Source organism: Pogoniulus pusillus, chromosome 34 (assembly GCF_015220805.1).
Source record: "Pogoniulus pusillus isolate bPogPus1 chromosome 34, bPogPus1.pri, whole genome shotgun sequence".
Classification (NCBI taxonomy): domain Eukaryota; kingdom Metazoa; phylum Chordata; class Aves; order Piciformes; family Lybiidae; genus Pogoniulus; species Pogoniulus pusillus.
Window position 1 is genome coordinate 10,522,046 of NC_087297.1, and position 17,370 is coordinate 10,539,415.

General features: G+C 45.4%; 1 protein-coding gene and 1 long non-coding RNA gene across 2 annotated transcripts in view; both read left to right on the plus strand.

The window, feature by feature from the left end:
* Window positions 1-7,056, plus strand: part of LOC135189953 (uncharacterized) — a 40,182-nt gene extending 33,126 nt beyond the window's left edge. Inside the window, exon 3 of the long non-coding RNA XR_010308387.1 lies at window positions 6,996-7,056. This is a non-coding gene — a long non-coding RNA (uncharacterized LOC135189953). The remainder of the gene's footprint in view (window positions 1-6,995) is intronic.
* The window catches only part of LOC135189818 (XK-related protein 4-like), a 161,519-nt gene that overhangs the window by 47,179 nt on the left and 96,970 nt on the right, over window positions 1-17,370 (plus strand). The window lies entirely within an intron of this gene.

Genomic DNA, 17,370 nt, shown 5'->3' on the forward strand with positions numbered 1-17,370 from the left:
TTCTTGGCTCTCTGAAATGCTTATTGAGTAGTACAAAATCAAATGGTTCCTGCAAGAAGTGAGTAGGAGAGGCTTATTTGGCATCAAGGCAGGCTCCAGGGAGGTCCTTAGCCACTGAATTATCTTCTGTGCCTTCTCTCCTTTCCTTCCTCCCCTTGCTCAGCTTTCACCTAGCAAATTTTGATTGTGTGTAGATGTGGAGTTAATACCATTTCTGCACTTTGTATTTTCAATGACTTTTCTTTACCACCTTGGTTTAGATTTGAAGGTGACAGTGAAAACATGCATGTATTATTGCATATATTTATGGAATAGCAGCAAAAATAGTCCTAAGCCTATTTCAGAGTTCACCCTTTTAGCTGGTTTTGCTAAGGCTCACTTCTGAAATGCACTTTGAGTGATTCTAGCACAGTGCTTTATGCTTCTGTGACACCTGCTGTCTCAAAGGTCTTTATCTAATTCACAGAGAGTAAAAAATTTAGCCTTATCCCTCTGAGGTAAGGAATAACAAATATTTCCTTGTGTGGCTTCCTTTTGCACTGGAAAGCTGAGAAGGAAAAAAAAAACCAAGTGTGTCCCTCTCAAATTCTCCACTCTGTTTGATTTCACAGTAGTTTGGTTCCAATGATTTGTTTCTTCCAGGCACTACACAGCAGGGTCTTGGACTTTAGGGTCATAAGCTGAAATAAAATTCAAGATCCTTTTTACCAGGAACCACAGGGACTTATCACTTGAAATCAAATAGAATTTCCATTAACATGTAGTAAAAGTTTTCTTTGAGGCTGGAGACTAGAGGGCAGCATAGCTGAAGCAAACTCTGAGATCTTAGAAACGTGGGAATCAAACTGTTCCATAGCTTGTTCTGGGGGATGAGGCAGAATAAAACAGCAGTCCAGACTGGGTCTGCATGCTGGCAGAATAAACAGCAGCCCATAGTGGAGCAGCAAACTGGGGCTTATTTGAGAGTCCACAGGAGCAGGTCTTTAGCTCTACCTCATCAGGTCATGCACACCCTGCCTAGGTCTTGACTTCTCTCCAGTAAGTCATGTTGTAAGTCAGGTTCATCTTGTGTTGCAGCTTGTGGTCACCCCTCTCCATTGTCCTCAGCCCCCATCCCTGGCATCCCCCTACATCTATCTCCTTGAGCAGTCAGATCTCCAGGATCTTCTCTGACTTGAGCATTTCTCCTCTAGCCAAGACCTTTGCATTCTCATTTTCAGGCCCCTTTCTTCCTCCTTTGTTCAGCACTCCTCCTTTCTGGCAGAAGCAGTTTTTTCCACAACCCAAACCCCCAAATTTCCCAGTCTAAAAGAGGCCCTGTACAGAAGTACCACATGTGATCAGCCTCCTAACTGCTGACTCTGTCTCCTGTCTCCTCCTTAACAGGAGGATTCAGGACATGACACTTCTGTTCAGTCCAGATGATAATGAGTTTTTCTTCTGGCTTGTGCCAGTTGCAGCCAGCAAGTAGCAGGCTCCAGCTTGAGAACTCAGAAATTTGGTTTTGGACATTCATCCTACCCACATAGACACCAAGTTGGCAGCTGCCTGTTGGTGTTCACAGTCCAAGGTGTGGGGTTTTTTAATGAATTTACACTGGGTAAAGCAGGAAATGTTCATAGTACAGGCTTAGGGATGCCCTGGGCCATTTGCACCCTAACTCTTCTCCTAGCTATAGAACCAAGCAGTTTAGAAGAGACATCTAAGATCATCCAGCCCAATCTAGCACCCAGCTCTGGCCAATCAACCAGACCATGGCACTAAGTGTCTCATCCAGGCTTTGCTTCAACACCTCCAGGGATGGTGACTCCACCACCTCCCTGGGCAGCCCATTCCAATGCCAATCACTCTCTCTGCCAACAACATCCACCCTAGACCTCTCCCAACACAACTTGAGACTCTGTCCCCTTGTACTCTGTCCCCTTGTTCTGTTGCTGCTTGCCTGGCAGAAGAGCCCAACCCCACCTGGCTACAGCCTCCCTGCAGGCAGTTGCAGACAGCAATGAGCTCTGCCCTGAGCCTCCTCTTCTGCAGGCTGCACCCCCCCCCAGCTCCCTCAGCCTCTCCTCACAGGGCTGTGCTCCAGGCCCCTCAGCAGCTTTGTCGCCCTCCTGTGGACACCTTCCAGTACTGCAACATCTCTCTTGGATTGAGGCGTCCAGCACTGGACACAGCACTCAAGGTGTGTCCTGAGCAGTGCTGAGCACAGGGGCAGAAGAATCTCCCTTGCCCTGCTGCCCACACTGCTCCTGAGCCAGCCCAGGATGCCATTGGCTCTGCTGCCCACCTGGGCATACTACTGCCTTATCTTCAGCTACTTTCTACCAGCATCCCCAGGTCCCTCTCTGCCTGGCTGCTCTACAGCCACTCTGTCATAGTCCTCCTGATCCAAATTGAATTTGTGCCTATGGAGACTGTTTGCACCAGGATTTCTTGTCTGGAAACATGTTGTCTCTTTTTTTTTTTTTTTTTGGTCTTAATCTCAGCCCCTTAGAGGATCTGACAGGGTTTGAGTTTTCTGTATTCCCCTGGGCACATGCTCAAAACAGCCTTCACATCCACTGCTTCTCTCTGCTCTGCACACCTTAATCTAATCTCAGCATTTAGCTGTGTTGAACTAAACTGCCTTTTCTGGCCTGAGAAATGATTGATACTCTTGGGTGGGTTTTAATTGCACTGTACAAGGATCATGTGATTCCCATTAACTTTTATGGCAGACTCATAATTGCATCCCTGTGCACCACAGTGAGCATTTACCCTTCTATCTCCTTCCCTCTGCTGGGCAGTTGTGTGCCATGGAGTTGGAGCAGTTGGAGTGTAGTAAAAGAAACAAGGCAATAACACTCTGCTGCTTTCTTCCTTCCTTTTTTTCCTCTCCAGAACTTGCTCCTTTTTTGAGGTTGGGAAATTTTCAGGAGATTCTCCCTCGTCAGCACTGAATCATGCCAGAGCCAGGATGTGAGTTGGGAGTGTAGAAGGCTGTTTCATGCTGTTATCTGATGCTGTTGTGCTTGCAAGACCTGTATAACTTGGATGTTCTCCCAGCAGCTGCCATGTAGCTCCAGAGATAAGAGATTTAGTTCCATTTAGTGGTCCTACATAATGGAAGAAGGTCGAGGCTTTCACTTCATTTTGGTTGTTGGTTTGAAGCCACCCAAGCTGACAGTAGGCAGACTCATTAATACCTGATGAACTTGTTTATGAGACAGGAGCCCAGTACTCTTAGTAGAGTTCCAAGTGCACAGGTGTCCACACTGCAATTAGCAGTGAAGGAATTAAGTGATCTTGCAAAGAAGCTGGGGGGGAAGCACTGGGGCTTGACAGACCTCTGACCCAAGGTCCTGACTGCCCATGGGAAATCACAGGGTGTTAGGGATCGGAAGGGACTCAAGGAGATCCAGTGCAATCCCCCTGCCAGAGCAGGACAATGCTATCTAACACAGAGCATAGGGGAACACATCCAGACAGGCCTTGAAAGGCTCCAGAGAAGGAGACTCCACAGCCTCTCTGGGCAGCCTGTGCCAGTGCTCTGGGACCCTTCCAGTCAAGAAGTTCCCTCTTGTGTTGAGGCAGAACCTCCTGTGCTGCAATTTGCACCCATTGCTCCTTGTCTTATCACAGAGAACAGTGAGCAGAGCCTGTCCCCCCCTTTTTGGCCAGCCCTCAGGTACTTATAAACATTTATCAATTCCCCTCTCAGCCTTCCCTTCTCCAGACCAAACAGCCCCAGGTCCCTCAGCCTCTCCTCATCAGCCATGCCCTCCTGTCCCCTCATCCTCCTCATAGCTCTCTGCTGGACCCTCTCCAGCAGATCCCTGACCCTCTCCAACTGGGGAATCCAAAACTGAAGGCAGTATTCAAGATGAGGTCTCAGCAGGGCAGAGTAGAGGGAGAGAAGAACTTCCCTTTCTCTGCTGGACACACTCTTCCTAATCCACCCCAGGATCCTGTTGGCTGCTATAAAAGCTTTCAGTATTGGCCTCATTGGCCAATAATGAAAGCAAAAATGGCAGTGTTGTAAGGAAACTTTCAGTGTCATTGTATGTGCTACCCTGATATTATGGCTAAATTAGATTCTTCTGCTGGTGTAATTATGGGCTTTCAGAGACAGTCACCTTTTTATTTGTATATTGCAAAGGGAAAGAGTAAATAGCATTTATTTCCTTTTCATGCTGAAAATCACACTGGTCTTGCTCTGATTTCTCCACTTAGTAGCTAATTGCCCACTGTACTGTGGCAAACAACAGTTTGGCCACAACCAGAGGAGTAGTTGTTTCTCATCTACAGCAACTGTAACTTATCTTCTGCTTCAGATAAGCAATGTCTTGGCAATCATCTGCTATTAGATGCTGAGTCATTTGATTGCTGTTTCTGCAGTCTTTTGCTGACTCCAGCAATGCTTCAGCTCTCTGCTTCCTGGTCAAAACAAAGACCTGAATCAGAAGTGGCAGCAGCAGCAAGCTAAATACTACAAATGAGTTTTTAATTTAGAGAAACTCTCTCTTCTGAACAAGTTCTTACATGTTCCTGAGTCAAAACAAGCTTCAGGGGGTTTGGCTGCATCTTTTATTTCCACCTGGTTGCTCAGGTGCCTTCATATCTTTTCCTTCTGTAAGTAGAAATGTGTGTGAGCATTTCTGCTCAAGCATTTTTACATATGGTGTGTATGTGTATTTTTTTAACCCAGTGTTGACTGAAGGGGTTGTATAAATTAGGATCCACCTTACAAACAACAAGAAGGAAATGTGTGTATTATGAGAAAGTGCATCTTTAGGGCTAAACAATACTGCAATGGATACAGCACAGACTGAGCAGCAGAAGGGGCTCCCTAGGGCAGCTATGGAGCTTCCTGCTGGGAACAAGCCTTTGAGGTCCTGCTCTTGGTGTCTGAAACGCAGCTCTGATGGAGGTGGTGGGATGGACTCTGATTTCCAGGGCCTGCTCCCAAGCTCTGTTTTGCTGCTCTAAACTGCCTTGTTTTTATCTGGGCAGGAATGACTTTGGTCCTCTCCTCTTCCAGTTTAAACCCATTACCCCTCATCCTGTCATTACAAGACCTTGTCAATGGTCCTTCCCCAGCCTCCCTGTAAATATTGCTCAGCTGCCTTTTCAGGCAGGACATCTCTAAGTCTATGTTCTCAGCATCAAACTAGATGTTAGGAAAGGCTTCTTTTCAGTGAGGGTGGCGAGACACTGGTGCAGGTTGCCCAGGGAGGTTGTGGAGCACAGAATCACCCAATGTGATTGGACACTCCAGAGGTGTTCAAGGCCAGGTTGGATGAAGCCTTGAGTGACCTGTTCTAGGTGGTGTCCCTTCCTATGGCAGGGGGTTGAAACTGGATGAGCTTTGAGTTCCCTTCTGACCTAAACCATTCTATGATTCAGCAATTGCTTACCAGTGCTCTGGATGTGGTCAATGTTTAGTGGTTTTAAAAGACATATTCGTCACTTGCTTTGTCTGACAGATTTAAAGCTACATCAGATCTGACTTTCTCCACTGGATATTGTGCTGGACTTGTTGAAGCCCCTCCCCAGTTACAAAAGTACTCCTGCAGTAGCCCCTTCCTTTAGCCCTAGAACTTGAGTTTCCTTTTCCCTTTCCCATGGCACATTGTAGTTGAATCCCAGATGTGATAAATCCGTTCAGTTGGTGCAAAAACCAGTCAAGGTGGCTTCCTTATGGTTGGTGCTGAACTCCTTTCAGAAGCAGAGATCTGCATCATGTGTGAGGCAAAGCCCAACCCATTTTGTTGGAGCATGGCCAGGAGGAGAGATGGGCTGCAGCTTTGGGAGCTTGCTGACATCTGTAAGAGCAAACACTAAAGTGTTTCAGGTTAATTTGTTTCAAGGTTATGTTTGTGATACATGCTGGAAGAGGCTGAGTAATATTTACTGTGGAAGAGGAGGAGATAAAAGCAGTTATGCCCTCTAAATGGGTTTGATTTATCTTTTCCTGTTAGATAACCACTTAAGCTCTCCAAGTTGAGGAAGGTAGTAGATAAGGAGCAGTTGGGGTCAACAGAGCTTCAGGGAAAGCTCAAGAGAGATGTTGTGTGCTTATGTACATGCACTAAATTGAACAATTACTGAACATTTTCATATACAACACAGGCTTAAGTCAAGCTGAAAGTGCTCAAGTAGAAATGCAGAACTTAGAGATGGACTCCTAAAGCAGTGCAAGAAGCATGTATTGGTTTCCTAATGTGATGTGTTCCTCTTAAACCTGGCAGAAACCTCTGTAAAAGCTCTTGCACTGGGAAGAGTGAGGAGAGGATGAAGGAGCTGGGGCTGTGCAGCCTGCAGAAGAGGAGGCTCAGGGCAGAGCTCATTGCTGGCTACAACTACCTGAAGGGAGGCTGTAGCTAAGTGGGATTGGTCTCTCCTCCCAGGCAAGCAGCAACAGAACAATGGGACATAGTCTCAAGTTGTGCTGGGGGAGGTCTGGGCTGGATGTTAGGAGGAAGTTGTTGGCAGAGAGAGTGATTGGCATTGGAATGGGCTGCCCAGGGAGGTGGTGGAGTTGCTGTCCCTGGAGGTGTTCAAGCCAAGTCTGGCTGAGGCACTTAGTGCCATGGTCTGGTTGATTGGCCAGGGCTGGGTGCTAGGTTGGACTGGATAATCTTGGAGATCTCTTCCAACCTGCTTGATTCTATGATTCTAAGAATGAAGATGAGCCAGGACTTTGTGCAGCTGTCTCCTAACTGTGGTGTTGCTTTCTGCCAGTGAAGCAGGTCAGGCATAGCTTTAGTGACTTCTATTAGCACAAATGAAGCTAAGTGGAAGGTTTGATTTCTGTAAAGCAGTGTGTGCATATTTAGTACCACAAATGATTTAGAGCTATTGTTGAATCCCCTGAAGCATGCAAATTTTTGTTAGGCTTGATTAGTATTTGCTAGCTCCATATGTTCTGAATCTCTCTATTTTAGGCTGTCTGTTGTTCAGGAAGGAATTAATTTCCAATGTAATCTTTCTGTCTGCAGTGTGCTCCTTTACAGGTCCAGTCCTACAGAGCCAGATAGTATCAGTGACTGTTTGAGACAATAAATTGTTCTCTGCATATTAAAACACAGCCTCATTTCCAAGACTTTGTGCCACTGAGGTCATGGATTTGACTTCAACAAAAAGTAGCTCTGCACCATCTATATGTATTTTTTAAGCAATATGCTTGTGCTTTCATAAATTATCTTTAGAGAACTTAATTACTGTTTAAGAGCTCTCAATGTCTATGAGCAGCAATTTCTCTTAGGAAAAAGCTTTTCTTAAAGCTGCAGTTGTGTGAGCTGTAGAGCTTAGAAAACTTGGAAATTTAGCTTATAGAATGGCAGGCCTCTGCTAAAACAATATTTTAAAGGATGTGGAAGAGTAAAACCAGTGATTTGGATGCCATCTTGGTTCATACAGACCTAGGGGCATGGTTACCAAGCATCTGAGGTTAGCTTTGATGCCAGGTGGCCAAGAGAGCCAATGGCAGCCTGGGCTGGCTCAGTGTGGCCAGTAGGACAAGGGAGGTTATTCTGCCCCTGTGCTCAGCACTGCTCAGGCCACCCCTGGAGTGCTGTGTCCAGTTCCAGGCTCCTCAATTCAAGAGAGATGTTGCAGTACTGGAAGGTGTCCAGAGAAGGACAGCAAGGCTGGAGAAGGGCCTGGAGCACAGCCCTGTGAGGAGAGGCTGGGGGTGTGCAGCCTGCAGCAGAGGAGGCTCAGGGCAGAGCTCATTGCTGCCTGCAGGGAGGCTGCAGCCAGGTGGGGTTGGGCTCTTCTGCCAGGAAAGCAGCAACAGAACAAGGGGACACAGTCTCAAATTGTGCTGGGGGAGGTCTAGGCTGGATGTTAGGAGGAAGTTGTTGGCAGAGAGAGTGATTGGCATTGGAATGGGCTGCCCAGGGAGGTGGTGGAGTTGCTGTCCCTGGAGGTGTTCAGCAAAGTCTGGATGAGGCACTTAGTGCCATGGTCTGGTTGACTGGACATGGCTGGGTGCTGGGTTGTACTGGCTGATCTCGGAAGTCTTTTCCAACATGAATGATTCTATGATTAACCAAACTATTTGGTAACTTTGAGGACTCAAATACTGATGAGCCAAGCGACTTCATGTCTTGGCTTCTGGTGTAGAATATAGGCTGGGAAATGTCAGTGGCTTCAGGACTGGATAAAAAAATGATCATTTCCTAACTAGCTGACTGATTAGTGGCTTTGAAAGGAAGCTTCCTACTGCAGGATATGAAAAGTGAAAATTAAGCTTTTGAGGTACAAGCCTGTTGCTTGTATTTTTTTTTTTTCTGTCACTAATAACACTAATGACAAAAATAATTAAAATGAGACTTTGTGGAGTCTCCTTCTCTGGAGGCTTTGAAGGCTTGTCTGGATGTGCTCCTGTTTGACCTGAGCTGGACTGTGTGGCCCTGCTTTGGCAAGGGGGTTGGCCAAGATGATCTCTTTGGGTCCATCCTGTGAGCATCAGACAAACTTTTCTGTGTGTTGGACCAATACAGTTCTGAATTATAGTTTTCTTTTTCCACAGTAATTTTCTTATTCAGTCCACAGCTGCAAAAAAAAAATTAACTGAAAGGTCAGAACAGCAATTGCCAGATTTGCATGAACTTATAAATGTCAGAGGCAGGTCCAGTCTGGGTTGCTATTTGAAGTTATCTTGTATGGGATTTTTGGTGTTAAATATCTGCATTTTTCACACACAAGGGGTCTTGGGTTGATTGGTTTCCTTGGTAACAGCTCTTTGCTCTGATTGCATAAGCACACTGGAGTGGTGCAGAAGAGATTACTACAGAAACACACTAGAATTAGTCTGATGTAATGGGATGTTGTTTGAGCTGTTATCGAGTCCTTAATTCCATTATCCTTTATGTTATTCCCATTAATACTGCACTGTAGTGAAATAACATGTAGCTTACTTAAGACTAATCAAATTTCCTTTTAGCAAGTTAGCTGTTGGCTTCTGAAAGGAGGGGAGGGAAATACCATGGAAGAAAGTAAGCTAACAAAAGTCTGAATAAAATGTGCTGTCATGGTTGGTGCAGAGGAACACTTAATTCTTGGTGAGTTAGCTTGTGAGATAGAAATATTGATACAGCTTGAATTTCTGTTGGTGGATTGTCTCACTCAGCCTTTCTTCTCAGTCCATGGAAGAGTTCTCTTGGGTATTTCTACCTAATTCACCATGTCAGTCTCTGATCATCTTCAAAGTGTGTGTATATTTTAATAGGAATTATGGGTTTTCTTCTGGAGATCTTGATTAAATCTAAAATGGCAAAGAGTGATTTCAATCAAGGGACAGATGAACATGGCAATGGGAACTTGGAAATTAGGTGAAATCGAAGCTAAAGGACATCAGCTGCAGAAATTAGAATCTTAGAATCAGTCAGGGTCGGAAGGGACCACAAGGAGCAGCCAGTTCCAACTGCCCTGCCATGGGCAGGGACACCCTACCCTAGAGCAAGCTGCACACAGCCTCATCCAGCCTGGCCTTAAACACCTCCAGGGATGGAGCTTCAATCATCTCCCTGGGCAACCCATTCCAGGTTGTCACCACTCTCATGCTGAGCAACTTCCTCCTCGTATCCAGGCTGAATCTCCCCACCTCCAGCTTTTCTCCATTCCCTCTAGCTGTGATTCCTTGGCTGAACTGTATTGGTTTCTGGAGATGTCACTCAATGCACAGAGAGCACTGGCAGAGACACCTTTGCAGCCACAAGAAATTGTGAGCTGCTGTTTGTGCAAGTTTTGCATTCAGACTTGCATGCAGCATCAAACCAACTCCTGCTCACTACAAAAGGACAGAATTTGGGTTCTGGAAAGTAGCAGATGTATTGTTACTCCATGTCTGCTACATCTGTTGATCTCTACAACTCTTTTTCCAAGTCTCTCTATTCATGTTTTGTTTCAAAGACCTGAGGACCTCCAGTTGAAAGCATAAACCTGGTTAAACGAGTCTAGTATCATTAGAGTTTCTTTAAAGGCTTTCATCCATTAAAGGAAAAGCAGCAGCCTTTTTTGTATTAAATATGGCTTAAAAGTGATAGGAGTCTCAGCTTCAAGTCATGGTTTTGTGGGGCTTTTGGCCTAAGAAAATGAGTAGTTTCCAAAATGTAAGCACTTGTGCATTCCTTTCATTCCTCTTGCCTTTAACAAGGTCTGTAGTGTTGTTAAAGGAAACTATTTGAAGGGTGTAGGGGGAATTAAAACATATAATCCAGCTTTCAAAGCTAGTGTAGTTATAGAGCCACATGAGACACTTGGGTGTTGACAGTAACCAGCAAGAATTGTCTTTAATGCTGTTTTCAAAGATACTAGGGAGAAAAAATGTTGTTCTGTGAGAGAAGAATGTGATCTGATGAAACAGCCTGGTAGTAGGAATTCTTTCCATGGATATAGTTACAAGCAGATTGCAATGTACAGCTGGAAGTTAGTATCTCTTTCCTCTAACTTGGCTGAGAGGACAGCTTGGGGCTGTTAATCAGAGAGGAACACAATTGTGGCTCCCAAGCTTGTGGCACTTGGAGTGGAAGCACAGGTTGTGAGGTGCATCAGAGAAGCATTCCTGCCCAAAGTGATGTTTGTTCCCTGTTAGACCCATTCAGGTGTATGTCCATGCAGGGAAAACAACATCTTTAGATCTAGGAGGTTGGCTTTCAGTAAAGACCATCTGTAGTTCAGGGATCATCCACAGAATGAACTCAGACCACTTGTCTCTCCTACTTGTAGCCATGGGTTCCAACCGATGATTGTCTTGGGCAGGAGACATGGGTAGGAACACTGAGGCCTCTTTGGATTGATTTCCCTCTTGTTAGGCTTTTTCTCCTTTCTTTGGTCAGTGTGCACATGAGCCTCTCTTACAGACTTATAGAATGGTTTAGGATAGAAGAGACATCAAAGCTCATAGATATCCAATCTCCTGCCACAGGCAGGGACATCTCCCACTAGAACAGGTTGCTCAAGACCTCCTCCAAACTGGCCTTGAACACCTCCAGAGAGAGAGCAGCCATAACCTCCCTGTGCAACCTGTACCAGTGTCTCTCCATCCTCACTGGAAAGAACTTCTTCCTAACATCCAGTTTCAACCTCCCCTCTGCCAGTTTAAACCCATTACTCTTCGTCCTGTCATTACAAGACTTTGCAAATACTCTTTCCCCAGCCCTTCTGTAGCACCCTTCAGATCCTGGAAGGCCACTCCAAGGTCTCCTTGAAGCCTTCTCTTCTCCAGGCTGCAGAGCCCCAACTCTCTCAGCCTGTCCTCATAGAGCTGCTGTAGCACTCTGAGCATCTTTGTGCCCTCCTCTGCACTGGCTCCAACAGTTCCATGTTCTTCTTGTGTTGGGGGCTCCAGAACTGTACACTCTTAAGTGTGCAGAGGCTGCAAGGGAACTGTCCTGTAGCCATCTGCAGTGTACCCACTTAATCTGTGGGTAACATTTGGTTCCAGATCCTTCTCTGAAGCATATCATAATATTCTTTCTGTGTTCTTTTGTCTAATATTTAGAAGGTGACACACAGAGGATATAAAATCTACTCTTCAGATAAAATCTCATCTTTTTCAAATAAAAATGGACCTTAGAAAAATATCAACAGATGAAAAAGTTATGCTGAACTTGCAGCTTATTCCTGCTTATTAAATCCTTTTTAATTCTTTTAATCAAATTACTGGCTGCTTTTTTCCACCTCAGGAGTTGGATTTAGGTGTGTAATGGATTTGGGCAGAAAAGGTTTAGCAAGGAACATGAGTACACACAAGCATCATCTCTTTCTGTCTACAGCTCCCTTATTTTTTTACACACTCTGTGTTGTTTTCTGAGACTTTACCCAGTTTAACTTCAATCTTAAACCAGTTTGATTGTTCCTTAAATGAAGTGGACATGGAAACTTTGCCCATTAGGCCTTGCACAATTTCTTCTTCAATTTGCATGCTAAATAATGCCACAGAAACATGTCAGCATCTCCTGGTTAGCAGCAAAGGATGATCAATGGTTCTATGATAATTAGTGTAGTTGACAGTCAATCAAAGTGATGAAAATAAAAAGCTCTGATCAAAAGGCCTTTTCCTTCTGTGCATTGTGAATTAGCATAACCATTGCCACCCCTTCAGAACACCAGCAAAACAGCAAATATTGCTTTGGCATAAAAAGAGGGTTTTATCCTGTGGTTAAGGGGCAACAAACTTAAGCCACTGCAATATTCAACTGTCTTGTTCTGATGCCTTTAAATTATGCAAAACAATGGGGGGGGTGAGGGGGTGTGCACAGGGTTAACCCTCCAGGGGGAGTGACCTTCAACCTGACCCTAGGTGGTCTTGACTCCTCTCCAAGGGTGGGTCTGAACACCCTAATGGTTAGCCCACTCCCCCTTCCTGTCTAAAGGTCTGTGCCACAGGCTGATTACAGTATCACAGGGTTGGAAGAGACCTCACAGGTCATCAAGTCCAACCCTTTACCACAGAGCTCAAGGCCAGACCATGGCACCAAGTGCCACGTCCAGTCCTGCCTTGAACAGCTCCAGGGACGGCGACTCCACCACCTCCTCGGGCAGCCCATTCCAGTGTCCAATGACTCTCTCAGGGAAGAACTTTCTCCTCACCTCCAGCCTAAATCTCCCCTGGCACAGCCTGAGGCTGTGTCCTCTTGTTCTGGTGCTGGGCACCTGAGAGAAGAGAGCAACCTCCTCCTGGCCACAACCTCCCCTCAGGTAGTTGTAGACAGCAATAAGGTCACCCCTGAGCCTCCTCTTCTCCAGGCTAACCAATCCCAGCTCCCTCAGCCTCTCCTCGTAGGGCTGTGCTCAAGGCCTCTCCCCAGCCTCGTTGCCCTTCTCTGGACATGCTCAAGCATCTCAATGTCCCTCCTAAACTGGGGGGCCCAGAACTGGAGACAGCACTCAAGGTGTGGTCTAACCAGTGCAGAGTACAGGGGCAGAATGACCTCCCTGCTCCTGCTGGCCACACCATTCCTGATGCAGGCCAGGATGCCACTGGCTCTCTTGGCCACCTGGGCACACTGCTGGCTCATGTTCAGGCAGGTATCAATCAGCACCCCCAGATCCCTCTCTGTCTGGCTGCTCTCAGCCACTCGGACCCCAGCCTGTATCTCTGCATGGGGTTGTTGTGGCCAAAGTGCAGCACCCTGCACTTGGAGCTATTGAATGCCATCCCCTTGACCTCTGCCCATCTATCCAGGTGGTTAAGGTCCTGCTGCAGAGCCCTTCTGCCCTCCAACCCAGCCACATCTGCCCCCAGCTTGGTGTCATCATGGGTGTTAGGGTAAGACGAGGAGAAAGCTTGATGCAAGCAAGTTCCAGCTGATTAAACCCCAAGCATGGGTTTATATACTGCCTATCAGCAGGCTACATAACAGGGTTACAAATCATGTTAGACTCTCATGGGTTGCATACATTTGCCTTAGGACCATGTTAGGATTACACACTAATTGCTAGGATACATTAGTTGTGTGATTCTTCTTTTCTAGCAAGACTCAATAACTTAAAGCTATGTTAGTCCTTCAGAGGATATATCAACTTAATCCTAAGGAGGCAGTTATGGCATCTAGGTAAGAAAACAGGCACCAAGTTGTACCAAGCTGTGAAGGCCATAAAGCAATTAGATGAGACTTGAGGACTCTTGTTTTACACAGACCACGTTCCTTTCAGAGGCACTTTGATCCTACACTTTCACCTAGCTCAGTGGCCTGCTTTCCAGCCCAGGGCTTGTGCTTCAGTGTACCAAACTCAGACATTTCTATAGAATCACTACAGGTAACATTACTATACCCAACAGGTCTATGAAAGCAGGGGGACTGCCTGTTGTCTCTCTCTCTGTGCTCCCTGCTTTCCAGCATCACCATCCTGTTCCTGGTTCTCTTTGTTTTACCATGGGGCCATCACCCATGAGGCAGACAAAGCCATCACCATCAAAAATCTGCTTGTATTTACATGTTTTGTTATTTGATTTCCCTTCCCTGTACCTTTGTAACTTCCCTACCTCAGATACCTTTTTAATTCATTGTTGAACTTTCCTTCTTTTTAACTTCCAAGTCAGAGCGAGGTTGTTTATTTCTGTGCTTACCTTTTCCTCTCTCCACATCTAAGTTCCTTTCTTTGGGGAAAGACCCCTGATCTTTGGGAAGCTGTGGGAGCAGAGCTCTGTCAGGTCCCATGGGCAACATGTTTCTACCTTCTCACCATCTGTTTCCAAGGCAGGAGCTGTGACTTCCATTTGTTTCATTTCCCTGTGGTCAGTGAGGTGACTCATGATGCCTGCACCTACTCACATGACTGAGCCCTGCTGTCCAGCAGTAGGTTGTGTGATTCTGTGTGACAATAACAAAGAAAAAGGCAAATCCCCCAAACAGAACCTTGTTACGAGAGCCACCTTGGTGTAGATGTTCTTTCCAACAATCAGGGGATGGAGCTTTTCTGAACAGCCCTTGTTTATAACGTTTCTCTTTCTAAAGCCAAGGGTTAGGTAGGAACATGAAGTGTGGTGAAAGGTTTTTACTGACCTCTGTTAACATTCAGCACCTCCCAGCCAATAGCTGAAGTGCTGCCATGCACAGGTGCTTCAAGAGTAATCTCCTTTTCTGTATGATAAAATAGTTGTTTCCCTTTTTACCACGATACCAATGGTTATTAGTTATTATTGATGGTTTATTATATGAGGACACCTCATAGTAGCCTTCCAGTATCTGAAGGGGGCTACAGGAGGGCTGAGGAGGAACTATTGATAAGGTCTTGTAATGACAGGACAAGGAGGAATGGGTTTGAACTGGCCGAGGGGAGATGGAAACTGGATGTTAAGAAGAACTTCTTTGCAGTGAGGGTGGTGAGACACTGGAACAGATTGCTCAGGGAGGTTGTGGAGCACAGAATCACCCAATGTGATCTTTGGGTGATCAAGCTACCTATATCTTACATGATAAATCTGACAATATCTGAGGTGAGATGTCATAAACACAAGAAGAAGATTAGAGGAAAAAGAGTTAGGTTGGATTTAGAGTTAAGGCAGAGACAGCCACACAGACCTGCTGGAGGGAAGGCACAGGCAGAAGTGAGAGCTGAGCAGTGTGTGAGAAGTGAGTGTCTTATCTATATTTTGACTAGTTGCATTTGTCAGCAAAAGAATGAGTTATATAGGTTACTGTTGAGTGTTTTTTCTTTCTTCTCACAGCTGAAGATTTAGTTTCCCTCAGTAAAATATTCCAATTCACCTTAAACCAGTACAGTAACAGTGGATAAAGAGCAGGAGGCACTCAGACTAGAAAAAACATGAGTCAAGGTTTGTTTGGGTTTTTTCCCCTCTTAATAGATATTCTCTGTGCCTGAAACATTTGTTCTAGTGTAAATGAAAGTATTGTCAGTGCAGTTTCCATGGGTCCTATAGTTCCAGATAGCAGTCAGTTGGCTTCATGCCTGAAAACTGTGGAAATGGTTTACAGAGCAGAAACCATTTCATCCTCTGAATGTGATTTCAGAAGTGTAATTTAGCAGCAATTAAACCCCTCCCCCCCAAAAAAAAATGTAAACTGAATTACTCTCCTCTTGAGATTCTTACCACCATTTAATTTGTGTTTGCTTTATCCTTTGGCATTTTATCTTCTAATAAGCCTTGAAGGGAGAATGGAGTATTAGCTTTCTATTTAAAGGAAAGGACAAATAGAGGCAGAGTAAGTACACTCTAGTGGCCAAAATTATTCAAGATTTTTGGCTTCTGCAGCATGCAAATAAATGTTTGCTGGGTTGGAAAGGTTGCTTTGTTTGTTTTCCAAAAGCTTTTGCAGGAGATTTATTTCCAGGTAATAGTATTTATTATCTCTTCTCCATTTGAGCAGACCTAAATTTCCTTAGGTTATTTATGGGTGGAACAGCAGCTGTGTCACTCCACTTCTGTTTCAACCTTCAGCATTTCTCTGTTCCCACAAAAGGAATACTTCTTTAATGAAGAAGCTGTCATGAAATATTCCTAGTTGTTCCTTTTGTCAGCTCTCACATGTGTGACTCTCACAGTTTATTGACTTAGCCAACTGGTGGTGAAAAGTGAACAACCAAACACCATCACAAAGCACCACTGAAAATCCAGATTGTAGAATCAAGCAGGTTGGAAGACATCTCCAAGGTCATCCAGTCCAACCTATCACCCAGCCCTGGCCAATCAACCAGGCTTTGCTTCAACACCTCTAGGCACAGCGACTCCGCCACCTCCCTGGGCAGCCCAATCACTCTCTCTGCCAACAACTTCCTCCTAACATCCAGCCTAGACCTCCCCTGGCACAGCTTGAGGCTGTGTCCCCTTCTTCTGTTGCTGCTTGCCTGGCAGCAGAGCCCAACCGCACCTGGCTACAGCCTCCCTGTAGGCAGCTGCAGACAGCAATGAGCTCTGCCCTGAGCCTCCTCTGCTGCAGGCTGCACACCCCCAGCTCCCTCAGCCTCTCCTCACAGGGCTGTGCTCCAGGCCCCCTGAGTAGCTTTGTTGCTCTTCTCTGGATACATTCCAGCATCTCAACATCTCTTCTGAGTTGAGGAGCCCAGAACTGGACACAGCACTCATAAAACAGAATGGTCTTTGTAAGAGTCCCTTTGAAATTAACACATCTCTGGACTGCCTTTTCATTCTTCTAGCCTAAGTTCTGATTATAAAAGTAGAGAAAAATACTTTCAGAAAGGTTACTTTTGTTTTATATGCCTTTCCTTCTTTTCACCTGGGTATTTCAGTGTGTCTAGAAACACATTGGAGGAGAAGCCTCAACTTGAAAGAGTTTGCAGTGTGATTAGTGTAGAAGGATTTGCACTTTCTTGTGGATTCTGTGTTTTGTTGTCCTCAAGTCTGCTTTTTATACCTTGAAGTCCAGGTCTTTTGTATTATAAACTTCTCTTTAGAGACATTTTCTCATGAGCAGACTTGGGAGATCACAAACAACTCATTAAAGCCCTCAACCTGCAAATATTTGTGTGGTGCCCACTTATGGCAACCTCTGCTCTGTTGGGATTTTGCCTTGTGATGATGAAGTCTGACTTAAGGCTCAGTTCTTGAAATTTAGTTGGTGGTCTAGGACATGGAGTATTTCTTGGCCCCAAATGTATTGAAATGAAGGAGGTTGCTTTTAAATGAGTATATAAAGTTCCCATCCTATAAATTCCTTCTGCCTTCGTACAATATGGTGTAAGAGCCCTTCCAGCATCTTTCCTGCACAGCCACATCATATCCAGAGGGGTAGGCTCAGCATGCATCTTCTAGACAGTTGGAAAGAGTGAAGCTTCAACTCCTGCAAAATAGCATCAAAGAATCTTTCAGGTTGGGGAAGACCTTTAAGATCACTGAGTCCAGCCATTTGCCCAGCACTGCTGGGTCACCACTCAACCACATCCCTCAGCACCATC